General features: G+C 49.1%; 1 long non-coding RNA gene across 2 annotated transcripts in view; it reads right to left on the reverse strand.

Annotated features, from left to right (window-relative positions):
* Positions 1 to 6,542: 6,542 nt before the first annotated feature.
* Positions 6,543 to 14,623, reverse strand: part of LOC109283852 (uncharacterized) — a 139,337-nt gene continuing 131,256 nt past the window's right edge. For both annotated transcript variants that reach the window (XR_002091137.2, XR_002091139.2), the window contains exon 4: positions 6,543 to 8,486. This is a non-coding gene — a long non-coding RNA (uncharacterized LOC109283852). The remainder of the gene's footprint in view (positions 8,487 to 14,623) is intronic.

Consider the following 14,623-nt stretch of genomic DNA (forward strand, 5'->3'; position numbering starts at 1 on the left):
GGCGAGATGGAGGTGCAGCAGCAGTTTGCACAGGGTGGGCATTCCAACACCCATGTTAATGAGGGGCTGTCAGGCCAGATGCAGGAACATGGGCATAACTGGTCGGCACAGCAGTGCCGCATAAAGGTCAAGGCCTTGTGAGCATAGTGGGTCACCATCACCAACCACAATCATCAGTAGGGGAGTGCCCACAAGTCCATGCTCTTTATGTGGCAGCTGGATGCCATCCTTGCACCCTAGGACCCATGCCATAGCTATGTAGAACAGCACGGGCAGCCTGCCCAAGCCCCCATTCCAGCCTGACACCTGTGGTGATGTGCCACCAGGGGAGGGCCCCTTGGGGTGCCAGCAGCCTGTCCTGCCAAACTCCCCACCCCCAGTCTTTACCAGCAGCTCGGGGAGCCTGGGCCAGTGGCTGCCCCAACAGTTCTACAGCTTCGGCCCCAGTCACAAGATGCAATCATCCATGTCATGGCTAGCTGCTAGCAGCACCAGCTCCTCCCTGGGGGATCCCAGCTGGGCATCTGCACTCCATGTCCCACTGCCTGATGTGTCCGTCAGGAGCCACGCATCATTGCTGCCAGCCAGGACTGACTAGAGCCACTGGGCATGCCAACCCTGCCCACATGGTAAGCCCCACACTGTGGGGAGGGCCCTTACAGCCCTGACCCCTGCTCTCTGTCCAACCTGGCTATGTTCTCATGGCCCCCAGGTTCCACCCCCACAGCAAATAGGGAGGCAGGAGACATGTAAAAGTTTACTGAGCAGCTGATGCTCCTCAGCTAGGCAGGCACAGGCCTCTCACAGGACAAGCAACAAGTTGATGCTGGAAGCAATATCCCCAGCTGTGTGGGGCAGAAATGTGTAGCACAGCCACAAGTAGCCCCCCAGGAAGAGGTTGCGGGACAGGCTGCATTTGCCCCCTGCACTAATGAAGCTCAAGGTGTCATGTCAGGTGTGCACGTGCATCCAGGGCACCATAGCAATCAGCAGCAGCTGGGCACAGTGGGTCAGGCACACTTAGGTCCAAGCAAACAGCTTGTCATGCAGTGCCTGGGACATGAGCAACAGGGGCATGCTCAGGGTGCAGCACCAGTGAGGAGGGGGGACTGGTCCCCAGTGCCACCCTGAGGAGGCCCCCTGTGGAAAGGGTGGGGGTGTGGACAGCTCCACATCCCAGTCATCTGGGAGCCCCGTACCTCCCAAGCCCAGGTGCCGTGGGCTTGGGGGCAGCACAGGAGACCAACAGGCCTGCAGGAGAAATGGGGACAGTGGGGTCTGAAGTCATGGTAGCCGGTGCTGCCAGGAAAGGCAGGCCTGTCGCAGTCTGGAAACAGGGCGGAGAGGCAGGCTGCCTGCAGCCAGCACCTAGTGGCCCAACAGCCCCTGAGGGGTGAGTGGGGATGTGGATGTGGTAGATGGAGGATGTTGCCTGGTAGGACAGGTGGTGGGCAGAGGACATGGCCCATGAGGATGTGTGGGACTGGTGCGAGAAGGTGCAGGACCAACATGAAGAGGCACAGGACTGGGTGGACCAAGAGTTCAAGGAGCCCTTGGCCTTGGAGCAGGAGCACATGGAGGCCCTGTAGGAGCAGGGTGCAGTACTGGCAAGGGCAGTGCAGGCCATGGAGGATGACCACCGAGTGCAAGACACCACTCTGGCCCTGGCAATAGCCTTTGTGCTGCCTGCTGCCCTGCCACTGACCCTAGCCCTACCTGGCCCCTGGTAGCTGCCCACCACCCAACAGCAGGCCCCATTGTGGGTGTAGGTGGAGGTTCAGCACCACCTCTGCCAGCCAGGAGCCCCTGTCCCAGCCCCCACCCCAGGTCTCCTGCCATCCAGCACCCCGCTACCTGGACCCAGTCCCGCCACTCACCCTGGCTCCATGAAGGTATGGAGGTGGAGCTGCCTGCAGTGGGGCCAGGATCATGCACCAGCCTTTATGGCCCTGTCCACTGGCTGCTGGAGGAGGAGCCACCCAAGATAAGGCACTAGTGGCTGCCATCGCCCCTGGGTGAGCCTGCTGGCCTCACCATGGCATGTGTACCCATGCACCTGTGGGGGAATGGTCAGAGGCCAGGGTGCTGGTTGCTTATCCCTAGGTTCCGCTCCCTAAGTACTCCCACCCCATGGCCCTCCACCCCAGGAGGGCACACACACAAACCACATTGTAAATAGTTTGCATAGCGGGTGGGGGAACTGGTGAAGGGGCTCTGTTGTTGCGGAGGGGGGGAAGGTGGGGTCTGTTTATTGTGAGGGCAATCGAGTGCTTTTCTGAGAACTGTCTGGAGCAAGCATGGTGCTGGGGGTGGGCAGTGCTGTCCAAGTAAGCTACAGTGGGGAGTGCAGGAAGAGATGGTCAGCCAGCACCTCTCACACCCAGTGCCCTAGCTCCCAGTGACAGGTGTGCAGCACTCCTGGGACCTCAGCAGGGGGGCCCACCACTGTTGCTGCCACTGCAGCTGGTACTCCCACAGCTAGGCATCTTCTGACCACTGCGCCTCTTCTGCCCGGGCCTCAGGAAACAACTCCCCCCAGGCTTCACAGATGTTATGCAGCTTGCAGGCTGCGACAGTGATCCAGGAGATGTCCTCAGTGAACTCAAGGTGGCAGTGAGGATGCATTGACAGCCCTTGAGGCTCACTCCACCAGGTGCATGTGTGGCCCAGGCACCTGTTGAAGTGGGGTCTGAAGTGGGTCTGGTAGGGGTCTAGCTGGCCAGTGTAGGGGCGCATGAGCCAGGAGAGGAGTGGGTAGGCAGGGTCTCCAATGAGGAGAGGCAGGACCGCCATGGTGCCCAGCTGGAAGTCTGGCACCCCCCCAGCACAAAGCACCCACTCTGCACCAGGGCTGGCAGGATGGAGTTCCAGAAGATGCTAGTATTGTAGGCATTGCCCGCCCAACCAGTGCTTACATTAGTGAAGGCACTATGGTGGTTGATGACAGCCTCGAGCACAACAGAGTGAAAGCCCCTCCTGCTGTAGTAGGGGCAGCCCCTGTGGGGCGGGCAGGTGACAGGGATGTGGGTCCTGTCCCGGGCCCCAATGCACTGGGGGAATCCCAGGGCATGGAATCCTGCTACCACCTTCAGGGGTCATGAACACAGAGCACCGTGTGCCCCAGCACGTTGTGGAGGGCACCACACACCTCAAGGATGGCCTCCCCAGTGGCCACCTTGCCCACGCCATGGAGGATGACCACCGAGTGCAAGACACCACTCTGGCCCTGGCAGTAGCCTTTGTGCTGCCTGCTTCCCTGCCACTGACCCTAGCCCTACCTGGCCCCTGGTAGCTGCCCACCACCCAACAGCAGGCCCCATTGTGGGCATAGGTGGAGGTTCAGCACCTCCACCCATGGGAGGTGGCCCATGTAGCAGAGGTTTGTGGGCATGGCTTCGGCAGGGTGATGGCCAATCAGCTGTCTGTGGGGATAGGATGCCAAATGATGGTGTCATGCAACTCCAGCTACAGGCAGAGCTGCTCCAGGAGGTCCAGAAAGGTGGCTCAGGTCATGCAAAATGCCTCCAGCCACTGCTCATTGTCCCAGGTGGCCTGGATGATATGCAGCCAGCACTACTGGCTGGCCCGGTAGGCCCAGAGGTGGTGGGGGGTGCTGGAGGCGGATGAGGGCATGGACAGCCCCAGGCATGGCATCCAGGAGACCGCTGTCGGTGTCCCTTCTACGGTCTGGCCAGCAGGACAGGGTCCAGGTGGCAGTGGCCCTGGGATGGTGCAGTGCAGCCGGCTAGATGGATGTCTACATGTGCGTTTGATCTCAGAGCAGTTTACTCATGAGTAAACTACTTGCAAGGAAATGCTCTGGAGCAGGCATCTACACATGCAGGGTCTCAGGAGCAGATTGCTGCTCATGGCAGAAATTTGCTCCCACCCTTACTGGCCCTGCACCAGCCCCCTGCAGCAGCCAGGGGGAGCACGAGGCTTAGGGCAGCTCCCCTTAGCTGCTGCCTAGCTGACCGGGAGCACATTTGCTCCTGGTTAGCGATCTACATGTGCGCTACTGCTCGGTTACTAATCTTGAGTAAATTTGCTACTTGCATTTGCAGGTAGCAAATTTATTTGTGATTAGAGCCAATTACTGCATGTAGATGCAGATGCTTACTGTGTAGTAATTGGCTTTACTGCGCAGTAAAGCATCTTGTGTAGATGCATCCACTGAGTTCAAGGGGGCATATACTACCACCCCCTGGTAAGCAAAATAGGAAACCAGTTTAAATGTAAGTAAACATAAAGAAGATAAAAGTAGATAATAGGAGAGTGGTGAATCCCAATTTCCAAAAATGCTTAGAAGATCTTTTCAAGCATCTTGTGCTGAACCTGAATTGCCATTTTTCAAAACTGAAAAAAACACTGCACTTTTTAGACTTTAAATCATAGTAAGGCCAACACTTTGATTCTGAATTCTGCTTACAGTGATATTTCAAATGCCCCAACATGCCAAGATGAATTAGATCAGGGGCTTTCAAACCATTTTTAATCTACGTACCCCCAGTGGCTGGACACTGAGCAAGAGGCGGGGCAGAGTGGGGTGTGTGGTGGGGGTAGCATGCGGCTGGATGCCAAGCGGGGTGGGGGGGGCGGAGCGTGCAGCCGGACACGGAGCAGGGAGACGCAGACAGCACGCAGGCAGGCAGGGACAAAGCACCACCGCCTCCCAGGAGCAGGGCCAGGGTGGGCCGGGAAAGCTCACCAGGCTGGGCTGAGGGCAGCAGCACCCCTATGCGGGGCAGGGAAGCTAACCAAGTTAGTATGTGGCAGTGGCTACTGCCGTGTGCGAGCTTCCCCACCCCACAGAGGGGTGCTGCTGCCCTCGCCCCACCCTGGCCCTGCTCCTGGGAGGTGGCAGCACTCTGTCCCTGCCTGCCCATCCGCACCCCCTAAGACTGGTCCAAGTATCCCCAGTGGTACATGTACCCCCAGTTAACAACCCCTGAATTAGATGAATGACATAGTACTTACAACCAAAAGAGAGTCTGAAAATAGAGAGCGAACCATTTTATCGAATTTTTTAATAGATTCCTCAATTTCAAAAGGTAACTGCTTTGCACACATGTACAACTGCTTCTTACTGCCTTTCACACAGCTGCACACATATACACACACTTACTCTACTGACTCCCCCAACAGCTATTGACAAAAGCTTGATTAATAACAGCCACACATATTTAAATCTGTTGTTTTTGCCTTTGTTTTTAGTTTATTTTCAGATGCATCAGATACAAAATGTTCAAGCTGACAAATGTCATCAGATGGGACATACAAAAAACTAGAACTCTTGGTTCCAAAATGATACTTTTTATTAGACCAACTGGAAAATGGCAAGAAAAACTGTCCTTTTCTGCAAGCTTTCAGGAATCAAAGTGTCTTCTTCAGGCTCTGGGAAAAGTGTAGATGGTACAAGATAGTAAAAAATCCCCAAAGGTCAAAAATAAACTTCATTTGATCACATGGGGCATTAATTTCTAGCTGCACAATCATCCATTGTCTGTTGTATTCTTCAATCTCCTAGAATCTAGATAAATCCCAAATTACTCAGCTTTTTCTTGATGCAAAATTCTCATTGGTTTCAACAACTCTGTTTGCTGTTTTGTGTAGCAGGGACCAGGGGAAAGGAAACAAGAATTTTCCATTGGTGGGTGGGTGGTCTCATCACAGAACAATGTGCAGCATTCAGCTCACAAAGTTCCAAATCCCATGAGATTCATGTAGACTTAGCGGGTCTGATTGGTCAACCACCCAGAGGCCGTCCTCTCTCTGCATCAGCTTCAGAGTCCCCTTTCCCCAGTTCCAACTGCTAGGGACTCTCCCACCTGTGGCTGAACATGGGCTTCCCCTTGTAGGGGGAATTCCCCATAGCAGAAGGCATTCACAGAGAAATGAATGCCTCAGGCTCTATTAAGTTTTCATCAGATTCCCCAAGGGGCTGATAGAAAATGATTTTCCACCCTAGTCCCATCTCATTCTCACACTACCTGTATCTTGCATAGAGTCCTTTTAAAGTTCAGGGACAGGAGTGATGATATCATATCAGAGGAAAAAGTTGTGAGGGGAGGGGTAAAGGGAAACCTGCAGAATGAACGTCCCCACATCAGAGCAGATTTTTGGGAAGATGGTCATGTTTGGTCAACAACAAGCTTGCCTGATACAAACTGAGTAAAATCCAAGAAACAAACTGAGCTCTGCTTCATGCATTGGTGACGCATAGGGGGTGCATGCGGGTGCACGTGCACCCCCTCAGGCTGGATGCCACCGCCTGAAGGCAGTTGCCATTCGCCACCCCCACCCCCCTCACCAGTGACACCGCTGACGGCATCTGCAGGCAGTTGCTGATCGCTGCTGGCCACCACCAACACTGCCGGTCAGTGCTCACCACACCCCCATCCCACCTCCCACCGACACCGCTGCAGCCACCTGCAGGTAGTCCTCACTAGGCCCACCCCCACCACTGACATCAGTGCAGCTGCCTACAGGAGCTCCCCGCTCGCCACCACCACGCCCCTGCCACCACCGCTGCTGCCTGCAGGCAGTTGCCGTGCCCCCTCCCAGCCTCAGGAGACATGAGGTGTTCATGGCTTCACGGGTATGAACTCAGAGAGTAGCTGAATTTAAGAGGATAGCTGAAAGAGCAAAATTTAGCCCTGAGTCATGACTTTGAGATGGGACCAGGAGCAGATCCAGGGAGGGTGTACTTGCACCCTCCATCCCCTTTGATTTCTGATCAACCCAAAGTCTAAAACCAACTGCCTGGCAGTGGCAGCAGCATTTCTAGTCAAGCAGTGCTGAGGCAGTCACTTGACTTCATGGCTCATTATTCTCTACCTGATCCCTTCTAAACCTTTCATTCACAGGTGTTAACAACCCTCTCTCCTTTTTAATGGTCTTGATGTTTCACCACTCAAGCTAGCCTTTGTTCTGAAATTCAGCTGTCTGTTAGCTGATCCTGGTAATGAAGCTCCTATTTCACAGCCCTGCAGATTGTTTTTAACTCATTTCAATTAAGTTATATTAGTTTTTTTGGCCAATCTTAAATTGAATAGTGCAGCTGAGGGACCCCTAGCATATTAATAAAGTTTCTAGTTTCTTTTTACCTGGATAAAGACATGTGTTGTTTTGTATGTGATGATGCACCTCACCATGTGCACCCCCGCCTTTCCAAAATTCTAGATTGACCTATGGGTGGGACCCATGATTTGTGATGATTAGTGACTGAGTACTAAGAGAGAAGAGTATGACTGATTATGGAAGTTGGGGGAAGCCACACTTGGTCTTCTGAAAAGGCATCTTTTTTTTGCGAAGAATTGCTCTTCATGGGAGGGGAAACATCATTTTTACTGTTAATCCCAAATACAGTATTCAGCTCCAATCCTGTACCCATGAGTCAATCAAAGTTTGATTTCAGTGAGCACATGAGGACTGAGTCCCACACTGCACTAATATACTTCGGTAATATACTCTAATATATTTTGGAAGTACACTGTAATATTTTTGCTAAAATACTTGGCATAGCCCTATACAAACCAGTGTATAAACTTCCCCTGTTCTCTGTTACCCTCCCTACGGTCTGTCACCACAGCTCACATGCTTTCTATTTACCGTTTTCTTCTTCTTTCATACTGATGGAGTGATTCACTCAGCATCTCCTTTAGGTTACAGAGTAATCTCACATGACAGGATGAACATAAAGTGTGGGGGCATTTACAAGAACTTGGAAGCATTACTATAAAATATTCAAAGAAACAAAGCAACCTCATAAGTCAGATTCAAATTTTTTCACAAGTAAAAATTTCACAGAGTATCTTCAGTGATTTCCCCTTCTACACACAAATAAACTAAAAATAATCATGAATGTATCACTTGAACAGGTTCCATATAATCAGCTTTTAGCTCAATCTCCGGCCTTTTCTGTCTGACAGTGACATCTTTTGTTTACATTGAATTAATGCAATTCATTTCCCTGTACTAAGGAAATATCAGAGTTGAATTTGATGGACACATTTTACATACCCACAAATTCTTTCCCTCATAATTCCTGTGGTAAATATCATGTGTTCCTTATTGGAAATAAGCCAAAACCTCTTGTCATTGGATCAGGTTCCAAATTTTGTAGCAAGGAAACCATCTTTCTGCCTTATTTCTACACACATCATGGGACAATACTCCTCTCTTAGACCCTCAAGGCCATAAACATTAACCCACACCTGTAAACTGTTTTCTCCGCCCTCTACCCTCTCAAAGAAGTCTAAGAAAAAAACAGAAATTCTAAGGTAATGCCTTCTTCTGGCTCTCCGTAGTATCTCTTACCTGTTCTTGTTCTTTAAATCCTGGGGCCATTTTTAATGTTGTCATTGCACACCAAGTTACAATAATGGTGCGTGTCAGGACCCATATTCTATGCCCTTTCATAGTCAGATGTTTCAATGGGCATTCCATCAATCCAGGGACAGCTGACCTCTCTTCAACCATGTGAACTGAAAGCAGAGGTAAAATGGCTCAAATCCTACAGTTAATACCTTTGATATTGTTCAGAATGGTTTTATTTCCTACATTTGACACCAGCTGCTAGCCAGCAGCAGCCTGAGGAAGCAAAATTTGGACTCCTAAGGGAAGAACAAAATATAAGTAATGCAGTCCCAGTTCCAAGATAAGGCAGGAGTCATTACTTCCAGCTGCTACTGTTTTCCCACAGAAAAAAAAATGGTTCAGTTATTATGACCCAGCACAATATGCTGTACAAAACCATATGCCCTTTGCTACAATTCAAGGAAATAGCTTGCCGCCACTGCAATGCCTGGGCAAATGGAGATGCTAAGGTCAAAAGGATACTGCCAGAGCTAGTCTGTGAAAGTCCTTTGAAAATAATTATAAGGGTTCAGTGTATTTTTTTTCATTAATAAAAATAGCATTACAGGTAATGAACATTTCACTTTCAGAACAAGTGTCCTCTGTGTTTAAATCTCCAGGACATTCTAGAATTTATTGCACCAGTAAAAGCTTGAAACACACCAATGTTATGATGAGACTACATACCTTATGCTCTTGTCACTCTTAAAACCTACTGTTAGTAACCAGGATTGTCTCCCATATGACCAATAGTTAGACAGGAACCTCCCTTTAAGATTCTGACATCACTGGGCATGACCGGGGCAGATCCAAAAGGGATGTGGTGGCATCCCTCTTTCAGGCCACACCACAGGAGTAGTAGCTGGGGACTTTTTAAAGTCCCTGAATCAGGTAAGAATTGCTCCCTTTCCTCTCAGCACCCTCTGTTGCCCTCTACCCTTTCAACACTGCTTGTTCCACTTCACACAGCAGGTCTTTAGCTTAAGCTAGAGGCAAATTCTCAAAAACAATAAGGCCACTGATTTCAGAGGATTCATTTACATGATTTTCATTGACAGGTACCAGCAAATTGTTAAACACAGTTAGGATTTTCTTTGGCATGAGGCAAATGCACAAAGCTGTGCAAAGCTTTTGCAAGAAAGCCCATACCATGGAAAACCTGCTTAGTGCTAAATTCCTCAAAAAAGAGTCTCTTAGAATTAAACTGGCAGCTCTGGTTTCCCTGTAGAGTGGACTACAAGGAAACTGAAAGCTTTCTAGCTGCTTTTAGTCCTAAGACCTAGATGGGGATAAGAGAAGATGATGTCATAGAACATGAGCCACAAGAGACAACTTTCCAGGAAGGGAAAGTCCCAGAACCTGCTGGGTGGAAGGAGAGTCCATAAAAATGGTCAAGTTTCATTCTTTGCAAAGTGAAACTGATAGTAACTCACCCAGATTTGCTAGTCACGCTTTGAATTTTACTGAATTTTCATGTTCACATGAACCTGACTTAAAGTGGAATGAGACAAGTGTGTGAAGTTAACTGACAAGTTTTCGTTTGCCAAAACTGGGGCTTGTGACATTTTGCTCTTTATACCACAAATGCAGTATTAAAGAACCACATTGGCACACCAGCACCTGATAACCATGCTTATTAAAGGCACACAAAATGCTAGGCCTCACTACATACAAGTATGATGGCAGGGGCCCCGATTGCTGTTGCAATATTAGACAGCGAAGACCAATGGAGAGTTCAAATACTTAAAGGGATGTCATACATTTCCTGTACATTACCCTGACCAAACAGGAACAGGCAGATTTTGCTTGGCCTCACAAGGCATGTCTACATGGTCTCCTCTCTCAACCCTAGGACTGCGGCTGACAAAGAAAGCTCTTTCCACTCGCTTCTACACAGGTGCATGAGAGATTGGCAATGAGGCAGAAAAAATGGCTTGGAGGGGTTGTGAGTCCATACCATACGAATGTGTTCTTGCTCTGTCTCATAAAAACCTAAGAGCTGCACTGTGGAAAATGCTCAGGTCTGCTCCAAGCCTCTCAGAACTGCTCTCAAGCCATCTAGTCTGCCTACAGTCTGGTCTCTTTGTACCCAAACAGAAACAAGTTGATAGGGCTTCTCTATCTGGCAGTGAACTTGAGGCAAGGAAGAAAGCCATATCAATGTGGCCTCAGAGTCCAAATGTGAGAAATCCAGGAAAGACCCATTTCTCTTTTTTCTGGTGCAAAATAGATATCAGCTTTCATTTCCCCCTCCCTAAAAGCAATTTTTAAAACTGAAACCTGACTCTTTCCACAACCCTGTAGTTTGCGATTTTCACCGTTCTCTCACACAGAATTCCCAAGATATAATGCAGTACATGAAGCATGATAGAATCATAGAATATTCAGGTTGGAAAGGACCTCAGGAGGTCATCTAGTCCAACCCCCTGCTCAAAGCAGGACCAGCCCCAACTAGATCATGCTAGCCAAGGCTTTGTCTAGCCAAGTCTTAAAAACCTCCAAAGATGAAGACTCCACAACCTCTCCGAGTAACCTGCTCCAGTGTATTACCACCCTCCTAGTGAGAGAATTTTCCTCATAGCTAGCCTAAACGTCCCTTGCTGCAATTTGAAACCATTGCTCCTTGCTCTATCATTTGCGACCACTGAGATCAGTCTAGCTCCATCCTCTTTGGAACCCCCCTTCAGGTAGTTGAAGGCTGCTATTAAATCCCCTCGCAGTCTTCTCTTCTCCAGACTAAATAGGCCCAGTTCCCTCAACTGCTCCTCAGAAGTCATATGCCCCAACTCCCGCACCACTTTTGTTGCCCTCCACTAGACTCTCTCCAATTTGTCCACATCCTTTCTGTAGAGTGGGGCTCCAAAATGGACACAGGACTCCAGATGTGGTCTCACCAGTGCCAAATAGAGGGGAAGAAAATCAATTCCCTCAATCTGCTGGCAACTAACGCATCTGTTCTGCTCTTACTAATGCAGCTCAGTATGCTGTTAGTCTTCTTCGCAACAAGGACACGCTGTTGGTTCATGATGTTGTGGTTATGGTGCTCGCCTGGGATTCAGAGAGTTAATTAGCCACATCAGACTGAAGTCAGGCAGAAGACAGGGCAAGGTGGCACCTTAGAGACTAGCTGGTTCAGAGATACATATGCCTTCATATGTGACAGCCTACTTCATCAGGTTTTATGAATCATCTGATTAAGCAGGCTGTGGCCTACAAAAGCTTATGCCTCTCTGAACAGGGTAGGTGCCCTGCCACCTGAGAATCAGGAGATACTTGTTCCATGTTCTGTTCAATTACCTTAGATAATGTTCTTAAAAGTCTCTGCCCAATTACCATTCAATCAATGGAGGTCAGAGTATGCTTACAAGACTTACGAGAGCAAATGTACAAAAAACTGTGAGATGTTATGGTAATGGGAGTCCCAGAAGTACCACAGATGGAAGTACCAGTTTGTTCTAAGTCTGTATTTGTTGCTGGGAGGAGGGACTTCCTTTGACAGAAGAATAAGTAGCAAGCAGCAACCTTTCAGCAATCATTCATTTCTTCCTGATCCATGAAAGCATAACTCAAGTGGCAGCCCAATAGTTGCCACCCCTGCCCAATATCAGGGATGGTGTGGTGAGAGTGGGGCAGGGCTTTCAGCCAGCACCAATTTACTTTCCAGCTGCGCCCTGCTCCCCACAGAGCAGCCCATGGTCCCAAGGTCTAACGCTTAACTGATTTAACTATTTACACTTTTTTTACAAAACAAGAATAATAGGAAAAGTTATTTACAAATTAACTTAAATGGCATAACCAGAATCACAAAACAAACCAGAATGCACCTTGACTCAAGAACCACAGGTAGGGTAACTGGCAGCTTTCAGCCACTGCTGAGATGCTACAGCAAGGAAACTGGGTGCTCGCTTCCAGCAGCTCCAACAGGCTTCCCAATAAGTGACAGAGTGCAACAGTATAGGCTTGTCTGGTCTTATCAAATTGCAATCAAATTGTATTAAACCCCAACCCCCCCAAAGAGGCTGAAGGGTGACCATCCGTGGCAACCAAAAGGCAAGCAACAAGCAACAGAGTAGGCTCCAGCAGCAATCGGCATAACTCAAGCACAAAGCTCAGGGACTCCATCCAATGACAATCAGCTGCAGAATAAGGGACAGGACTGAGTCCCCTCTGGGGCAGTCAGTGGCAGAGGGTCAGCAGCTCAGGCAGCTCCCAGGGGTCGCTCCTCTAAACCCCTGCTCCAGATGACTAGCCAAGTGCCCCACATGCCTTGTGACTCACGTATCCCTCTCTGAGTGCTGGCCCTTGTCTGGGTGCTGCTGCTCCTCAGGATCCCAGTGCTTTGCCTGCTGCTGTCCTGCTTCCCAGGGGGAGGTAAGGAGTTTCCTCAACTCACTGGCCCACTCCCTGCTCCAGATAAGGATGCCGCCTGCACTCCTGGCTGCTGCTTCTTCTCTGCAGTGGAGTGGGGGGCCGACTGCCACCCCTAGCCTCCGGGATGCCCAGCATGTCCAGCACACTGTGATGGGGCCTTGGGGCACCAACGGTCTGCCCCAAGCCCTGGCCGCCGCTCCCTCTCTGCTGCAGGGCTGAAGGCAAGGCCACTGTCTTCTTTTCCCAGGGCCTTTGAGGCTCTTCAGAGGGGTCTCTCTGCTCCGTCTACTGGGTCAGCTCACCCCAGCACTTCTTAGGCCTCCTGCATCGTTCCCCGGAGTCATTGTCAGTAACCCCCCCACACGCCAGTTCAACTGCTGCTTTTATCCCGTCAGGCAGTCCCTCCCTGGCTTGCAAACCGGCCAACCAGGGCTCAGGGTGGCTGACCCCCAACCCCAGCCATCCCCCTTCCATGCGAATGAGGGGACTGAAAACCCCTTCTTTCGATTGGCTTCTCCTTTTCCACACGGCAGGGCTCCCCTGCTCCACATGTGGGGCTGCTCAGAGTTCACCACCACTGTTTCTAGCCCAGGGTAAGTATCTCAAGCGAATCTGGTGAGCCCACATTGGCAGTCTGTTACAAGAGTATTCAGGGGCCCCCTTTCATAGCACCATTACCACTTGCAAAAGCTACAAAGGATGTGGCTGATGTGAGGTGAGAGAAAATATTTCCTCCTTGTTTAAGAACATAGTACAATGTGTTCAGGTGAACTGAAACTAACTTGTTGGCTCACTGATCTGTACTGTGGTCTTGGACCTCCTAAGTATTTGGGTGGGAAATCATCAGGAGAAAAAAAACTAAGATGCCAAATGGAATGAGTACATGACTTTTCCTCTAACAGGGTATCAAACCACTACTACTTAGACAGTGAGCTGACAAGACTGGATGTCATTTGGCAATGACAGTTAAAGATCTGCTGTTTTTGACAAGTGCAGGTTGTTAAACTCAATGTCCTGATCAAATTCACAGCAGTAATTACAAATGATAGGTGGGGATAGTGTGCATGTGTGCATTTATTCACCAGTTTTATGCTTAGCTCTCCAATCTAATCTGTAGAATAACATGGTTATATATTATTAAATGTAATTTTTCCTCATTGTTGCATCCATGGTAATGAAAAACACTACATAAATGTAAGGTGGAATTACTGAAAAGTAAGGAGAAATGGCTGATTTTTTTTCAAATTTGGCAGTAAATCCTAAATTTAGCCACTTAAACTGATTTTTCAGGAAATTGCTGACTGCCCACAATATCTCTTGAAGTCAATGGCAATTTGATTGTTGAATTTCTTACAGAAATTTCTATAGCATATTTATAACATTTTCTTATTCACTTGTCTATCTGGGGAGTAGGGAGAGGGGATAGCGGTCAAATCTTTGAAGAGAAATGGTATGAGTGTCAAGATTAAAAACAGCAATCAGTATTGACAATCAGGAGAATAATCCAAACCATCACCATCTAGATTTTTAAATCTCCAATCCTTTACAATACTGCAAAGGTTCTCAACCTTTTTGGACTCAAGGCACACCTCCCTGGACCCAAAGGCCAGTCCCCTCCATAACTTTTTTTTAATTGACTGGTGTCCAATTTCAAAAACTAATTTATATATTAGAGTGTTTATCTCCTTGCAGAGGAGCACAGCAGTGACAGAGGATCAGTCAGGCAGGGGATTGGCCCATTTAGCTTATCTACTTATCTCCTCACTTACCTCTTCACACCTCCAGGCAGCTGGTGGCACCCCAGTTAAGAATTACTGGAATACTGTTTCTAAACCAGACTTTAACATAAGTTAAAACTAGCATAGATCCATTCATTTCAAGCAAGTTTGTCTAC

The sequence above is a fragment of the Alligator mississippiensis genome, chromosome 3, assembly GCF_030867095.1.
Source record: "Alligator mississippiensis isolate rAllMis1 chromosome 3, rAllMis1, whole genome shotgun sequence".
In the NCBI taxonomy this organism is placed as follows: Eukaryota; Metazoa; Chordata; order Crocodylia; family Alligatoridae; genus Alligator; species Alligator mississippiensis.